Below are 14,320 nucleotides of genomic sequence, written 5' to 3'. Positions count from 1 at the left end.
TTGATAATTATTTCCGAAAGTTATATAATTAACTTTCGGTTTTACAACTTGACAAATTTTTAAATTAATTGGTTTATCACTTTCTAATAACCTTGAACAACATTAATTTAACACATTGGATATCCTTAAAACATTTCCCAATCCATATGATCAAACATTACACAAATACATAGGATAATCAAACATAAACATTCATATACACTTCTCTATATAATCAAACACAATCATAAACATTTTAATATTAAACACAATATTAATTTTTAAAATACAACCCACACTTTATTATATTAGTTAGGAGTCTATATTGGAAGGTAAAAAACACTTTAATTTAAACAATTGAGAAGTGATAATTCCGAGAGTTATATCATTAACTTTCGGAAATAGCTATCAAAACCGAAAGTTTTAGATAAAACTCTCGGTTTTGACCTTAACCAGTATGTTTATGGGGAAGGGTAAAACCGAAAGTTATATCATTAACTTTCGGTTTTGATAGCTATTTCCGAAAGTTTATGATATAACTCTCGGAATTATCACTTGACAAATTGTTAAATTTTTTGGTTTCTCACCTTCTAATGACCTTGAACAACATTAATTTAACACATTTGATAACCTTAAAATATTGGACAATCCATATTATCAAACATTACACACATTCATAAGATAATCAAACATAAACATTCAAATACACTTCTCTATAATAATCAAACACAATCATAAACATTTTAACATTAAACACAATATTAATTTTTAAAATACAACACACAATTGATTATATTAGTTATGAGTTAAGATTAGTTGGTTAAAAACAAAATAATTTAACAATTTAGGAAGTGGTAAAACCAAAAGTTATACCATTAACTTTCGGTTTTGATGTGTATTTGCGAAAGTTTTGAATAAACCTCTCGGTCCTGACCTTAAATAGTATGTTTTTTTGGAATGGTCAAAACCGAAGGTTTTCAAATAAACCTTCGATTTTTACCCTTACCCATACTTAGAAATTTTCGGATTTTTTTAAACAAGGGTCAAAACCGAAGGTTTTCAAATAAACCTTCGGTTTTTACCCTTCCCATACATAGAAAATTTTCAGATTTTTTTAAACATCGGTCAAAACCGAAGGTTTTCAATTAAACCTTCGGTTTTTACCTTTCCCCATACATAGAAAATTTCCAGATTTTTTTAAACATGGGTAAAAACCGAAGGTTTTCAAATAAACCTTCGGTTTTAACCCTCACCCATACTTAGAAATTTTTCGGATTTTTTTTACCAAGGGTCAAAACCGAAGGTTTTCATATAAACGTTCGGTTTTAACCCTCACCCATACTTAGAAATTTTTCGGATTTTTTTTACAAGGGTCAAACCGAAGGTTTTCAAATAAACCTTCGGTTTTTACCCTTCCCCATACATAGAAAATGTTCAGATTTTTTTAAACATGGGTCAAAACCGAAGATTTTCAAATAAACCTTCGGTTTTAACCCTCACCCATACTTAGAAATTTTTCGGATTTTTTTACCAAGGGTCAAAACCGAAGGTTTTCAAATAAACCTTCGGTTTTTACCCTTCCCCATACATAGAAAATGTTCAGATTTTTTTAAACATGGGTCAAAACCGAAGGTTTTCAAATAAACTTTCGGTTTTAACCCTTATCCATACTTAGAAATTTTTCGGATTTTTTTTTACCAAGGGTCAAAACCGAAGGTTTTCAAATAAACCTTCGGTTTTTTCCATGATGGTTTTTTAAATAAAAAGTGAAAAGAAAAATTAAAATTATTCATGAAAAACATATTAAAACCAAACCAAAGATAATAATAATAATTCATAATTATTAAAACAAAACACATAAAAATGTCATCGTTCGTACGGAAAACAAAACACATAATTAATCAAACAATATAATCTAGAAATTATTAGATGGGGGGAGGAGGGGGTGGTTGATTCAGTCGACTCCTCAACAATACAAGTTGTTGTTCGAGATTCTCTAATTTCTGTGCCATTTCAGCCCTGTCTGCTTTAATTTCACTCAGCAATCGGCCTCTTTCCGCATCCCTTAATCGGATTTGCTCCATTTCCAGCGTCATCTTTCTCACCTCTTCCTCACGTGCCGCAATTTCTGTTTGTGCTAGCAAATTCTGGTAAGACCGAGACAGTTTCTCCGGTGTACGCTGAAGACTATTCCATGACTCACCCATCCTAAATGCATTTCAGATATATGTATATATATATTAATCAAACAAAATAACCGTAACCTATATCTAATATAACTTCAATCAAACAAAATAACAACAAATCTAACAAAATCATATATATTTAACAAACTAACCTAAATCTAATCTAAACAATAACGTATATAGACAAATCTAAATCAATGAAACAAACAAATAATTTAAACTAGTCTAAATCTAGATAATATATCTAAACTATATTATATGAAATCTAAATCTAATAATAAACAACAACAAAAAAACAAATGAAACAAACCTGAACGCGAGAAGAGAAGAAGAGAAGCGGCGGTGGAGGAGGCGGCTGCGGCGCGAAAGAGAGAGAAACGAGAGAGTGGAATGAAAAAGAGAAGGGTTAGGGTTTGTATTTATAGAGGTAGATACCGAAGGTTTTCATATTACTTTCGGTTTTGATATTAGTCAAAACCGAAGGTTTATTAAAAACCCTTCGGAAATAACCATTACCAAACTTAGAATTATTTTTAATTGAGTCAAAACCGAAGGTTTTTTGGAAAACCTTCGCAAAAGAGAATTTCAAAAAAGGTAAAACCGAAGGTTCTTTGAATAACCTTCGCAATTAAAAATCCCCGGAATTGCAAAACCGAAGGTTTTTTTAAATACCTTCGCAATTAACCCACATCCAACACTTAGAATTATTTTTGGTTTTTTGGGAAGGTAAAAACCAAAAGTTCTACAAAGAACTTTCGGTACTAATTAGTAAAACCGAAGGTTTTACAACACTCTCGGAATCTATTTTTAATACCGAAAGATTTGTTCCTCACGGAAGTATTTAGGAGAGTTTTATAAAACCTTCGGTAAAAACCGTCGGTAAAGGTCGATTTTTTACTAGTGTATAGGTTGTATCGAGCCTACCAATTCTTGGATTTTTTTTACTTGGTCTTCTACGAGAGGGAATGAGCAAATTAGAAGATGTAGAATTGACAGATGTCTGGTAAATGAGAACTGAATTAACCAATTTCCGAGAAGTCAACTTCACATTCTGAATCCGGGTATATCTAATCACTGCCCAATTAAATTGTTCTGGGAAAAGGAAGAAAGGTTCAAAAGGCCCTTTAAAATTTTCAATTTCTGGATGGAAAAAGACAAATTTAAGGGTATTCTCGAAAGCGTATGGTCTACAGATGTCAGGGGATCCAACGTGTACAGAGTTTCAGAGAAGCTTAAGCTCCTGAAGAATCATCTCCAAAGCTTTGACAAGAAGAAGCTCAGCAATATCTCTAATAGAGTTCTGGCTGCTAGAGAAGAACTAAAAGAAGTTCAAAAAAGGTTATTAAAGGATGATAATGATGAACAACTTAATGAAATTGAAAGGGATGCGCTTGAAAACTTCAGGTAACTAAGTCTGCTTGAAGAGAATTTTATTAGACATAAATCAAGATAGAGCTGGCTCTCGTTGGGTGACAAAAACACAACTTTCTTCTAAAGAAAATGCAAGGCTAGAAACATGAGAAACAATGTATACAAGTTGAAGAATGATGATGGTGAATATGTTCAGGGTCAAAACGGTGTACAAGATTTGGCTATCGATTTCTATAAGCAACTCATGGGTACAAGAAAGCAGCATCAAAGTCACCTGAATACCTTGCATCATATTATTAATAGGAAAATTTCTACAGAAGATAGTCGCGAGTTAATAAGGGTGGTCACGAGGGTTGAGGTTAAAGAAGCTCTATTTAGTATTGATGGGAATAAATGCCCGGGTCCTGATGGGTTTAATGCACAATTCTTCAAAGACAATTGGTCGGTTGTGGGTAAAGACGTTACTGATGGGGTTTTGGAGTTTTTCAAGAATATGAAGATGTTAAAGCAATGGAATACAACGGTCCTAACCTTGATCTCCAAAACTGCGGTACCCGAGAAAGTACAAGATTTCAGACCAATTTCTTGCTGCAATGTGATTTATAAAATAATTTCAAAAATCATTTCTAATCGATTTACAAATGTCATAGGAAAAATTATAAATCTTAATCAATCTGCATTCATCGCCGGTAGAACAATCTCTCATAATATTCTTCTCATGCAGAGCCTTTTAAAAGGCTACGGGAAAAAGAAAATATCCCCGAGAGTGAATTTCAAAATAGATATCAAGAGAGCTTTTGACTCTATTAGATGGGAAGCCATTCAGGACTTTCTGGCTGTATATGCTTTTCCTATGATTTTTATTGATTGGATTATGTAGTGCGTTTCATCATCCTACTTTGTTGTTAGCGTCAATGGAGTCCATAGAGGTTATTTCAAGGGTGAAAACGGGGTAAGGCAAGGGGAACCCCTCTCTTCTTACCTTTTCGTAGCTATCATGGCGATCTTTGAGAGAATCTTCACGATATTCTGAAAGAATCGTCCATACATCTTTCACCCATTCTGTGAGGAAGAGGAGGTAACCCATTTATGCTTTGCTGACTATTTGTTCATTCTAGCGCACGCAAACATTGATTCCATTAAAACTATTAGGGCTGCACTAACGTTCTTTTCTGAGGTTACAAGTTTAACTATTAATGAAAGCAAAAGTGTGGCATTTTATGGAGGCGTGAAGGACGAAACAAAACAAGTCATCTTAAACATCATGGGTATCAAGGAAGGTAGTTTTCCCGTAAGGTACTTAGGAATTCCGTTAACCGCGAAACAGATCGAGATCTCACACTGCAAGCCACTAATTGAAAAGGTAAAAAACACGATATCTGGCTGGGTAGCGAAAAACCTTTCTTATGCAGGAAGGATCGAACTTATCAAAACCGTGATCATGGGCATAGTTGGCTACTGGGCGCAACAGATGGTCATTCTGAAGAAGGTACTGAAGGAGCTCGACACGCTGATGAGGAACTTTATCTGGGGCAGTAGCGGAAGAGGAGGAAAAAAAGTCAAATGAACGACTCTCTGCAAACCGAAGGACGAGGGAGGCATCGGCTTGAAGAACTGTATCGAGTGGAATAAGACTCTCACCTTCAAGAATCTATGGGCTTTGGAGCGCAATCAAGAGTCACTATGGATCAAATGGGTGCATACGAGGTTTATGAAATACGAAACCAACATCTGGACCTGCAAAATTCATGAAGGTATGAGCTGGTCTCTGAAAAAGATTCTTAAACTAAGAAGCGATATTGTAGATCTTTATGACATCCAGCCTGGGGACGGGAAAGACACTCTATTCTAGCACAACCCCGTTTCGAAAACCATCCTATCATCCACAAGGAAGAGTTTCAAAATACCCGCATCAGAAGGGACTGCACAGAAGAGAAAATCAGAGACATTAAAGACGGGAATTAGGACTCACTCCTCAGAATGATATTGTGCAAGAAAGGTATGTGCTTCTATTTGATAGTTAAAGCGCTTTTTATCTAGCAAAAAATTCAACATTTCATTCTAGATCTAAACACATTGATCTAAGGTATCATTAAATATGGGATGCGTTAGATGAAAAGTTGTTGATTTTAGAAAAGGTGCATACATACAATAATGGCGCCGATATGATGACTAAGGCACTACCTCAAAGAAAGTTCAAGTTTTGTTGTTCAACCGCTGGGTTGAAAACATATTTCCCATAGTTGTGAGCAGGGAGTTTGTTGGGTTTTATTTGGGCTCCCAACAATGAATTGGCCCAATAGTGGTTTAAGTTCATTTTTCATTCAGTAAGGGTATTATAATATTTTAAAGGGTTATGTTATAACCTAATTGCTCTAGTATTTAAAGAGCGGTTGCCGTCATAAAGAAGCAGAAATCAAAAATTAAAAGAGAGGAAGAAAGAGAAAATCTTGTAGCATATTTTCGCCCACAGTCGCGCAGGTTCATCAAACTCACAATCGGAGATTCAAACGAAGTTTTTCTGGGGCTTAAAGGTTCTTCCTAATTTGAGTTTTTTTATTTGACTTGTTTGGGACTAAAAGTTATATCTTTTTGGTTATTCCCTTTTATCTTTTTCCGGTATAAAAAGGTTGTTATACCTTTTTTGTCACATACTACTGTGATCGATTTAAAAAAAAAAGATTTTTTGATTAACAAGTTTGAAAATTCTGGGACACTCCTTAAAAAAATATTTTTTAAAAACGTGAGGGGAATTAATTTTAATGTTTGAAAAATTGAAGTTTTAAAAATAAGGCTTTGTAGGCAACTCCATATCTTACCTTCCCGTCGAATCTGGAAGAGATTGAGAGTTTTTTAATGGGAAGTATGTCATATGCCTTTTTTTTAAACTTTTTTTTCAATATTAATTAACCTCACGACTAGAGAGTCGCCACCTAATTTTAAAAATTAGGAATTTAAGAGATGTGAGTTCGGCGTTTGGTTACGTGTGGGAAAGGATTTTTTAGACGCTATGTCCCACAACGCCCCTAAGGTCTCTACTAATTAATTTTGGCCTTTCTTTAAAAACATTTTTACGCTTACATTTTAGAAAAGATTTAATTATATACTATCCTAGGATCAAATAAATCACAAACTATAATTAAAAAAAATAAAAAAAATGTCAACAAAATAAACATAATCTAGAATGTAGAATAAAAAATAATAGAAAAAATAATAAAAAACTATATAAAATATAAAATAAACAACAACAACAAAAAAAACCTGAAGAATGCAGCAAGCGTCGCTGGAAAAGCGTCGGCAGCAGCATTGACCATTCTTTTGGGTAGGACGACCTTAAAATTCAAACAACACGACCAAGTAATCCGAGACAAGACAAAAACCCATAATATTTTTGGCCAAACTAATATTAAACAATAATTTATAACAATATAACATAAATATAAGATTTCACCCAAAGGTCACACAAAATATTCAAGATCAATATTACAATTAAGAACATGCATATTTTTGATCACTTCTTTTATATTGTTTTTATTTTTCAAGCAAAACTATTTAGAATTGTCTAATTTTTTTTATATGTTATTCTATTTACATAAAATAACATTCCTACAAAAATTCACCTAAACATGACATGTGCAAAGCTAAGAATACAAAATTACAAATTAAAAAAAATGAAAACATACAAGTTTTGGGTCGGTTTTGGTTTTTCAATTTATATACTTGTCAAAACAGTTCAAAAATTTCTGAAATTTTTATATGTTTTCAAAAATATATTAATTAACATGCATATAAAATTTCAGCCAAAGGGAAGGTGGGAAGATAGAAACCAAAAATACAAAGTCAAAGATGTAAAGGGTACTTATTTTTTAATCATATTTCGTCTATGTCTTTGTTTTGATTTTGAACTTTCTATTTTTGTATTCGTGTTACATAACATACATATTTACATGATCATACACGAAATTTAAGAGACCAAGAAAAAAATAAATTAAAATATGCAATGATTTTTATTTAATGAAATGGGAAAAACCTTGTAAAAAAAAGGAAATCAAAAGCTTACAATATGGCTGCTCTTGATTTCGGTTGTGCAAGGAATTAGGCAGCCTAGGGCTATGAGAGAATGAAAAAGAGTTTTTTTAGAAGAAGGTCACGCGAATGTGAAAAAAGAGAGAGCCAGGTGAAAGTCAAGGTGAAGAGAGAGAAGAAGAAACTTTGCTAGGGTGTTAAGAGGGATATTTATAGGCAAAACTATGAAACCCTAGGGTCCAAAGGCCCATTTAGCACACTTGACCGTTGGAAAGAAAACTATTTCAAACATTTACAAATGTTTAAAATAATCAATCAATCTTCACTTGACATGTCACTAAATATCAAGCTTTCATCCAATGAGATTTAAGCTTTATTTAATAAATGATGTAATACTTGGTCAATTTAATTTTTAATTAAAAATGACCAAGCCTTCATGCTTTTCTTCAACACATGGCTGAATTATTCTTCTTTTGGCAACTTCTTCATTTATTTTAGCAACCTCTTTTTTTTTTTGACCTAGGATGCTTCTCATGATTGTGTAGACACCGTTATCTTTTTATTTTTGCACATTATCCTCTTTACACACCCCTTCATCCTACAAAAAAAAGATTTTGTTAAAAACACAAATAAACAACTTTATTTTTAATTATTCCTATTTATAAGGAACAATTCTAATTAAATAAATAAAATGCTAACTAACTTATTCAAGAAATCAAATCTAACAAACTAATCTAATTAAAAGAAAACAAAATATAACTAACGAAATTTTATAAAAACGTTAATATATATTTTGTAAAATAATTTTTTTAATTTTTATTTTTTATAAATACCAAAGGTACTTAATTAAATAAACCTTGAATATTCTAAGTATAATAACTTCTCTAAGTGTTGTAACATAGACAAATTACTACCTTAACTTTATTAAGAATCCAAAATCAATTATTTTCAAAAACTCAATTGTTCTAAAAATAACCGTCTTTAATATAAATCGTGCAATGTGTCCGTGAATGAATTCGAGAAAATTTTATAGACTCAGATTTATGAAAAGCATAAACTATAAAATTAGGTGTGAAAAATGAGTGTCTACAGAATGCCCCTCTTGGACAAAATTTGTAGAAAACACTCGGTTTAGAAAAATGCATGTCCAAGCTTGAAAATAGGCACTGCATTTTAAAAACACCCAAATTATAGTTTATTTTTGGCTTCCTTGAATGAAAAGAGAATAAACCTAACGAGTCTCTCGGGAGACCCGTGTAATTTACCTTTCATTCTTCAAAGTCGGTTTATCATCCACTCGTTGATGATTCACCTTTGTTTAGAATATGCATCGCTCCTGGTTTGTCGATCGTGTAGATCGAGCCTGGTGGTTTCGACCATATTTCTACACACCTCGCTTAATCTTTGGATTGTACATGAGTACACATCTTGACTCAGTTTGCTGATTGTGTTTTTTATTACTCTTTTCATTGAGCAATATAATAATTATTTTAATCACAACTCTGTTTAGTGATTATGTTTGTCTCGCTTTTCACATAGAGCGAAAAAAATCTTAATGATTATTCTAATCACAACTCTACTTAATGATTATTATAGGTTTAAGTATCGCTGGTCAGTTGAGCGAAATGCTATATAATCACAACTCTACTTAGTGATTATTATAGATTAAGTATCGCTGGTCAGTTTAGCGAAATACTATTTAATCACAATTCTGCTTAGTGATTATTATAGATTTAATTGTCGCTGATTAGTTTAGCGAAATACTATTTAATCAAGATTCTGCTTAGTGATCATATAAATTTAAGTATCGCTGGTCAGTTTAGCGAAATACTATTTAATCACAATTCTACTTAGTGATTATATATATATTTAAGTATCGCTCGTCAGTTTAGCGAAATACTATTTAATCACAATTCTGCTTAGTGATTATATAGATTTAAGTATCGCTGGTCAGTTTAGTGAATACTATTTAATCACAATTCTACTTAGTGATAAATTTAGATTTAAGTATCGCTGGTCAGTTTAGAGAAATAATTTTTAATCACAATTCTGATTAGTGATTATTGTAGATTTAAGTATCGCTGGTCAGTTTAGCGAAATACTATTTAATCACGATTCTGATTAGTGATTATTATAGATTTGGAGTAACGCATTTCAGTTTAGCGAAATACTATTTAATCACAATTCTGATTAGTGATTATTATAGATTTAGAGCATCACATTTCAGTTTAGCGAAGTACTATTTAATCACAATTCTGCTTAGTGATTATTATAAATTTATGTATCGCTGACCAATTTAGCGAAATACCATTTAATCACAATTCTACTTAGTGATTATTATAAATTTATGTATTGCTGGTCAGTTTAGCGAAACACTATTTAATTTACAATTCTGTTTAGTGATTATTATAGATTTAAAGTATCGCTGGTCAATTTAGCGAAACACTTTTTTAATCACAACTCTGTTTAGTGATTTAAGTTCGAAGTTAGATCTCCTTAATTTTCAAAGAACTAGCGTCTTATTCAACAATCTTGAAATACTTTCAAGAATCGGTTCCATACTTTCTTCCTTAGAGTGTGTCGAGAGGAAACCACATGTAACCGATGTTCTTCGAGATTCATGCTGTCACTTTTGGGGATTTGTCTTTCGCCGAGACGTTTTGCCCTAAGTTTTTCGAGGGATTTGTTCGCTCGAATGCTTAATCTTTCAACCATGCATCATGAGGTTGAATCTCGCTTCTAAAATTTGGAGGTCAGTGTGCTTAAGATTCTATGGCCTTGGGCTCTTTTATACTCAGTGTATATTTAATAGAATCGGTACATTCTTGTTCTTGCATTGGCATTTTAGACAAGAGTCTAGATGAACAACAAATGGTGATTTCAATATCTCAACATCTACGAGTATTGTTCTATTTTATTCGACCTCTTTTCTTTATGATCGGGGTGTATCTGATAGATTCAAACACTTTGTTCTTGCTTAGCAATTAGATAAAATCTAAATGAACAACAGTATTCTATTTCATATCTCAACCAACACAGTCTTTATTTAATTGATTTTACTTTTCTTGAGGTCTTAGATATTTGGCACTTGACCTCTAATTGAGACGAGACATCGCCTTTGTTGATGACATGGTTCCCAGTTTGGGCATTCATCTTTTTATGAGCTCCCTCTTAAACATCAGTAGTTTAAGCTTTCGTCTAGGCTCGAGGTATATCCATTTGCGAAGCGCTTTACTTGGATCCCACCAGTTACATTAGTTCGTCAAGAGACATCCATTGGGGAGAAACGTATTTTCTTGCATCCGTACTTATTTCTTGCACTCGCTCATTAGTTCGCTTGGCACTAGAAAAATTTAGGGGTCTATCTTATTTTTATCTTCCACAAATGCCCCTAGTTTCGACAAAGGGGTTTGATTGTTTTGGATAGATTTGTGATCCCAATTCCTCATTGGCTTGAACTCATTGGGGATGTATTTTGCCCTAGCTCAAGATTTGGCTTGCTGGGGATTTGGGACCGTACTTGTGAAAAGTTGTCTACGTATTCTCATAAAAGGAGAAATTCGGTCCGAACGTAGTTCTGAAATTGTATCATGGATAGATCGTGATTCCGCATTTCGTTGAGGAATTTTCTTAAGTTTCTGCTGGAGTTGCAATTGACTTAAGTTGGGGAAATTTTCTTAAGTATCTGCTGGAGTGGCAATTGACTTAAGCTGAAAATCTTTTAAGATCCTAAGCTGCTAGAGAATATAGTGTTTAGCCATGTGTTAGGCGTTATATTTACTCATTTAAGCTAACTCTGTGAGGATCTTTCAATCATTTCATTTTCATAAAATGCCCCTAGTATCGATATATGGTTTGATTTTTGAAAATGTTTAGGACCGGGCTCATACAGCTGCCTACGTATCCTATAGCTAGGGGAATTCAGGTCCAACGTAGTTCCATTCACATGCTTGTGAAAAATGTTTGTTTAAATTCTTATGAAAACGTTGAGATCCTAAGTCGAAGAGAAAAATACTTTAGCTTTGGGCGTTATATTTTCTCAAGTGGGACTTTATGAGAATCTTGTAGTCATTTTTATTTTAATAAAAATGCCCCTAGTATTGACTAAGAGTTTTTGGTTTAGGAGTCAACTCGGAGTGTGATTAACTCCCTTTTTAATGTATATGCAATGAATGTATGCGATCTGATGTGTAATGAAATGTCTATTAACTTCTTTCGATAACTGACAGTGGTGACCGCACCCTGGATGGGTTGCCTACGTACTCTCGAGAGAGATCAAGTCTCACGTAGTTCACAACTTGTGAGGTTATGAACTTTGATGTATGTAATGAGAAATGAATGCATGTTATGAAAAATGTCTATCAACTTCTTTCGATAATTGATAGTGGTGACCGCACCTTGGATGGGTTGCCTACGTACTCTCGAGAGAGATCAGGTCTCACGTAATTCACAACTTGTGAAGTCATGAACTTTAATGTATGTGTAATGAATGAATGTAATGCAAAATGTCTATCAACTTCTTTCGATAATTGATAGTGGTGACCGCACCCTAGATGGGTTCCCTACATACTCTCGAGAGAGATCAGGTCTCACGTAGTTCACAACTTATGAGTTTATGAACTTTGATGTATGTGTAATGAATGAATGTAATGCGAAATGTCTATCAACTTCTTTTGATAATTGATAGTGGTGACCGCACCCTAGATGGGTTGCCTACGTACTCTCGAGAGAGATCAGGTCTCACGTAGTTTACAACTTATGAGTTTATGAACTTTGATTGTATGGGATTCGACACGCATGCTTTAGACGAAGTATCTTTTGAGCATGTCGAAATTGAAGGGTGCTGAGAGTTCTTCTTCGTCCAAGGTGGTCAATCTTGTGGCGCCGCCTGAAAAGACCTTCTTGACGAGGTAGGGTCCTTCCCATGGTGTTTGGAATTTCCCTCTAGGGTCTAGTATCCGTAAGTTCTTCTTTAGAACTAATTCTCCTTCTTGAATGTTCCTAGGTTTCACCTTCTTGTTGAAAGCTCTGGTCATTCTTCTTTGGTATGCTTGCGTGTGACATAATGCGTCTAACCTCTTGTCTTCCATAAGGACTAGCTGATTGTACCGTGACTTACACCAATCTTCCTCCACTACTTGTGTCTCGAGTAAAACTCTTAAAGTAGGAACTTTGATTTCGATAGGTTGCACTGCATCCATTCCGTAGACCAATGCAAATGGCGTTTCTCCCGTTGACGTTCGAATGGTTGTTCTATATCCCCATAAGGCGTATGGAAGCTTTTCGTGCCAATCCTTATACGTCTAAGTCATCTTCTTGATGATAGTGATGATGTTCTTGTTCGCTGCCTTTACTGCGCTGTTCGTTTGAGGACGATAAAGTGAGGATTTGTGGTTTTCAATCATGTATTCATCTAGTACTTTGAGTACTTCTCCCCGGAAGTGTCCACCATTGTCCGAGATCAAGGCATGAGGAACTCCATAATGTGTAATGATGTTGTTTCGTATGAACTTGGCAACATGTGATGACTTGAGAACCTTGTATGATTGAGTTTCGACCCACTTTGTGAAATAATCGATAGCTACAAGGATGAATTCGTGTCCGTTTGAAGCGTGAGGATAAATTTTCCCAATGATATCTATTCCCCATGTCGAGAATGGCCATGGTGAAGTCATGTTGTAAAGTAGAGATGATGGGGTGTGCTTCAAGTTCGCGTAAACTTGACATTGATGACACTTCTTAACATATTTTACACATTCTTGTTCCATGTTCTGCCAGTAATAGCCAAAGAGAAGGATCTTCTTAGCGAGGGATGATCCGTTCATGTGTGGGCCACATGTTCCTGCGTGTACTTCCTCCATGATCTGTGATGCTTGAGGCTGGTCGATGCATAACATGTTCTGACTGTCAAAGGAGTATTGATATAGCTTTCCTGCGAGTAACACATAGTTGGTTGCGTATTGGCGTAGAGCTCTCCTCTATTTCTTTTGGAAGTTTGAAGGATACTCTCCATGCTCAACGTACTTCTGTAGAGGTTCGAACCAAGGTTTGGCCGTCACTTCGGTGTTGGCAATCGTCCTCTTCTCGAAGTCTCGTTTCTGTTTCTGACGAATCTTCAAAGGCTTGATTTTGATTCCTTCGGGATTTGCGTCATGGCTGCTAACGTGGCCAAAGCGTCTGCGAATCGATTTTGACTTCTCGGAGCATGTGTGAATGTTACATGTTCAAACTTTTCTATTAGAGTCGATAAGTGTTGATGGTAGGGTTTGAGGTTGTCTCCTTTGACTTGCCATTCACCATTAGCTTTTGAAATGACTAAGTTTGAGTCTCATATTACTTCTAGACGTCTCGCTCCTTTCTCATGAGCAATCTTCAAGCCAGAGATGCACGCTTCATACTCTGCCTCATTGTTCCTCACTTGATATTCGAGCTTGACTGAGATTGGGTTGTATGTTCCCATAGGATCGATGAGTAGTATTCCGATGCCATAACCTTGTTTTCCTGAAGCTCCATCGAATAATAGCTTCTAGGTTGTAGGGTTAATAGTCATCACTTCGTCGTTTGGGAATGCTAACTCCTCTTCGTCTTCAACTTCGATTGGTTGGTCTGCGAGAAAATCTGCTACAACGCTCCCCTTGATAGATTTCTGAATTGTGTACACGATGTCGTACTCTGATATCATCATCATCCACTTAGCTAACCTCGGAGACAAAAGCGTTTTCTGGAATAAATGACGAATTGGATCGAGTCTTGATACT

Source organism: Impatiens glandulifera, chromosome 3 (genome assembly GCF_907164915.1).
Source record: "Impatiens glandulifera chromosome 3, dImpGla2.1, whole genome shotgun sequence".
NCBI lineage: Eukaryota > Viridiplantae > Streptophyta > Magnoliopsida > Ericales > Balsaminaceae > Impatiens > Impatiens glandulifera.
Note: the sequence above shows the minus strand (reverse complement) of the source record.